Consider the following 5,016-nt stretch of genomic DNA (forward strand, 5'->3'; position numbering starts at 1 on the left):
CATATTATCAATCATTTTTTTGTGTTATAAATTCATTACAATATAATTCCATAAACTAAATTATTGTAACATTCATCATAATTGAATCATATAATTTTTTTAAAATTCTAAATTACCATAATTTAACTTTTAAGAAAAAAAAGGGACTTATATTTTTTTAGCAATATTGTTACTTATTTTATTTCTTATAATGCATTTTTATTTTATGAAGATAAATAAATTTCTCAATCTACAATTGGATTCAAGATGAATAATAGAGATATGTGCATTTTGGATAGTGCTACAACTCATACAATATTAAAAGAAAAGAAATATTTCTGTCATTTGATTATGAAAAAGGCTTATGCCAATACAATATCTGGTAGTACAAAATTGATTGAAGGCTCTGGAAAAGCGGCCTTATTACTATCTGGAGGAACGATATTGGTAATTGATAATGCATTGTATTGTAGTAAGTCTCAAAGAAACTTATTAAGTTTCAAAGTTATTCGCCAAAATGGCTATCATATTGAGACTGCAAATGAAGGAAAGGTTGAATACCTTTATATTACTACAATAAATATGGAGAAGAAAATTGTGCACGAAAAATTACATGCACTTTCTTTTGGATTGTACCATACAAATATTGGTACTGTTGAATCACATGTCATTGTAAACAAAAGGTTTACTGATTCTAATGATTTTATCATTTGGCATGACCGGTTGGGCCATCCCGGCTATAATATGATGCGCAGAATTATTGAGAATTCACATGGACACACTTTGAAGAATCAGAAAATTCTTCAATCTAAGGAATTCTCTTGTGTTGCTTATTCCCAAGAAAAACTGATTATCAAACCATCAGCAACTAAGGTTGGGATTGAATCCCCTGCGTTTCTGAAACGTATATCGGGTGATATATATGGGTCAATTCACCCTTCATGTGGACCATTTAAATATTATATGGTCTTGATAGATGCATCTACAAAATGGTCACATGTGTGCTTATTATCAACTCGCAATATGGTTTTTGCGAGATTGTTATCTCAAATTATAAGATTAAGAGCACAATTTCCAGATTATGCAATAAAGACAATTCGTCTTGATAATACTGGTGAATTTACATCTCAATCATTTAATGATTATTGTATGTCGGTTGGAATAAAAGTCGAGCATCCGGTCGCTCATGTCCATACTCAAAATGGTCTAGTAGAATCATTGATTAAATGCCTCCAATTAATAGCTAGACCATTGCTAATGAGGATAAAACTTCATATTTCAGTATGAGGACATGCTATTTTGCATGCAGCAGCACTTGTGCGCATAAGGCCAACAAATTATCATGAATTTTCCCCATTACAGTTGGCGTTTGGAAGGGAGCCAAATATATCCCATCTTAGAATATTTGGGTGTGCGGTATATATCCCAATTGCTCCACCGTACTGCACAAAGATAGATCCCCAAAGAAGGTTGAGAATATATGTTGGGTATGAATCTCCTTCTATTATAAAATATTTGGAACCTATGACTGGAGATTTATTTACGGTAAGATTCGTTGATTGTCATTTTGATGAATAAGTATACCCAACATTAGGGGGAGAACATAAGCAGTTGAAAAATGAGATAGATTGGAATTCATTGTCACTATCTTATTTAGATCCTCGAACAAATCAATGTGAGCAAGAAGTTCAAAAGATGATTTATTTGCAGAATATTGCAAATCAACTGCCGGATGCATTTACTAACCTTCCACGGGTTACTAAATTGCATATCTCAGCTGCTAATGCTCAAGTTTGAGTTGATGTCCTGATAGGACAACTTGTTCAGGCAAATGAGTCTAGGCCACGCTTAAAACGTGGAAGACCAATTGGTTCCAAAGACAAAAATCCTCGAAAAAGGAAAGGAATAAATGATCAAGATGATTATAATTTGGAGGAAAGTACTCAAGAAGAGCCCAGAGATACAACAAATGGCGATACCACCAAGGAGGTCCAAGTGCCTGAAAATAATGAGAATGAAGAAATCTCAATAAGTTATGTCTCTACAGGAAAACAGTGAAACCAAAATGATATTGTGGTCGATAATATTTTTGCTTATAATGTTGCCATTGAAATAATGCAACAAGATAAGGATATTGAACCAAAATCTGTCGATGAATGATGACAGAGAAGTGATTGGCCAAGATGGAAGGATGCAATTCAAGCAGAGTTAACTTCACTTGAAAAACGTGAAGTTTTCGGATCAATAATCCGAACATCTGAAGGTGTCAAGCCAGTAGGGTATAAATGGGTTTTTATGCGTAAACGAAATAAAAAGGGAGAAGTCGTAAGATATAAAGCACGTCTTGTAGCCTAAGATTTTTCGCAAAGACCTAACATTGACTATATGGAAACATATACCCCTATGGTGGATGCAATTACCTTCAGGTATCTAATGAATTTGACAGTTCATGAAAAGCTTGAAATGCAATTAATGGGCGTGGTCATTGCCTATTTATATGGCTCATTGGACCACGTCATTTTTATGAAAATTCCCAAAGGGTTCAAAGTGCCTAAAACATACAAGGATTCTCGAGATAATTGCTCAATAAAGCTTCAGAAATCCTTGTACGGATTGAAATAATTAGGGCGAATGTGGTACAACCGTCTTAGCGAATATTTGCTAAAAGAAGGATATATAAATGATCCAATTTTCCCTTGTGTATTTATGAAAAGGTCTGGATCTGAATTTATCATAATAGCAATATATGTTGATGATTTGAATATTATTGAAACTCCAGAAGAACTTTCAAAGGCAGTAAAATATCTGGAAATTTTTTTTGAAATGAAAGACCTTGGAAAGATAAAATTTTGTCTTGGTCTACAAATTAAATATTTTACAAATGGGATATTTGTCCATCAGTCAACATATACTGAAAATATTTTTAAAAGGTTTTATATGGATAAAGCACATTCATTGAGTACCCCAATGGTTGTGATATCTCTTGATATTAATAAAGATCCATTTCGACCTCATGAAAATGATGAAGATCTTGTTGGGGATGAAATACCATACCTTAGTGTAATTGGTGCATTAATGTATCTTGCCAATAATTCTAGATCAGATATAGCTTTCTCAGTAAACTTGTTAGCAAGATTTAGTTTTTCCCCAACACGAAGACACTGGAATAGAATTAAGCATATATTCAGATACCTTCGAGGTACCATTGATATGGGATTATTTTACTCAAATGATTCCACATCATAATTGATCGGTTATGCAGATGCGGGATATTTATCTGATCCTCATAAAGGTCGATCGCAGACAGGCTATTTACTTATATATGGTAGTACAGCTATATCATGGCGTTCAACAAAGAAAACTATGGTTGCCACTTCCTCAAATCATGCAGAGATAATAGCCATTCATGAAGAAAGTCGAGAATGTGTTTGGTTAATATCAATAACTCAACACATTCAAGAAACATGTGGCCTTTCTTTGATAAAAGACGCTCCAACAATATTGTTTGAAGACAATGTTGCATGTATAGCTCAACTAAAGGGAGGATACATCAAAGGAGACAGAACAAAACATATTTCACCAAAATTCTTTTTCACTCATGATCTTCAAAAGAAGGGTTAAATAGATGTCCAACAAATTCGTTCAAGTGACAATTTAGCAGATATGTTTACCAAGGCATTGTCAACTTCAACCTTTGAGAAAATGAGATATAAAATTGGAATGTGTCGTCGTCGAGATGTTAAGTGATGTTTTCATTAGGGGGAGCAAAATACGTGCTGTACTCTTTTTTTCTTAGCCAAGGTTTTATCCCACCGGGTTTTCCTGGTAAGGTTTTTAATGAGGCAGCACTCAATGCATATTACCAGATGTGTGTACTCTTTATCCTTCACTAGGCTTTTTCCCACTGGGTTTTTCCTATTAAGGTTTTAACGAGGCACAACATCAATGGATGTTCAGAACAACATATTTATATTGTTTCTTGTAAAAAATATATTTTGAGACACATTACACGTGGACATCCAAGGGGGAGTATTAGGAAGAAGTGGATGTTCCACTACTTTTTCTTCCACTTATTTTTCTCTTTTCTTCCCACCCTCCATTGTCCCCCAATATTTTTTCCCTTTTTATTCCCTATAAATTGGCTTGTATTACAATGTAAATATAGATAGAGATACAAGAATTATAGCAAACTCTTTCTCCTTCTATTAATCTTTCTTTTACTATTTCTTTCTCTTATTACGTTGCTAAGTTAATTTCTTTTATAACAATTTGTTACATGCTTAGAATATTTTATATAGGATTGGGATAAGTGTACAACTGAATATTTTTCTTATGCATTTTCCTTTAATTATTTTGTACAAATATTTGTATAAATAGAGAACATAATGATCAATGAAAGAGATCAGAAATTCACCACAAGCTTCCTTTCATTCTTACATGTTCACACTAATTAAGCATGTTTAAAATATACAAATCACATATTTTGGTCATATCAATCTGTGTATCCTTGAACCACGTCTACAAATTCAACTGTATCATTTTAAGAGTAAACAATTTTATTATTATTTTACAAACATGGACTTAAATACATCCTTAGATATGCATTTAATGGTGAAAACGATATATCTTATCCTTTGAAAAGGGTATCTAACCACCCATGACTTTATCATTCTGAAATTGAGAACCGAGAAGTGTAAATTTTGTATGCCAATAAATGCAAGCCCCCATCAAATAGGAAATATACTTGCACTAGCTAATAAATGCCTACCGCAAAATATCATCTCAAACTTGATATTTTTTTAGAACAGTGGTAAATAAAAAATTTACCCACACCCCTACTAAAGGAAACAAAAAATCAGTATTTAAAAAGATTGAGAAAATTTGTACTCTAGCATAATTGATTTTAAAAATTCTTCTAAAAAACACTAGAAAAATAAATGCATGCATTTTTTGTTTTATAATTATCGTATCCACGACTAATTTTACGAGGTACCTGTTATTTACTACTCAAACAAGAATTCAAACAAAGGGAAAATC

This window comes from Solanum dulcamara, chromosome 1 (assembly GCF_947179165.1).
Source record: "Solanum dulcamara chromosome 1, daSolDulc1.2, whole genome shotgun sequence".
Classification (NCBI taxonomy): Eukaryota; Viridiplantae; Streptophyta; class Magnoliopsida; order Solanales; family Solanaceae; genus Solanum; species Solanum dulcamara.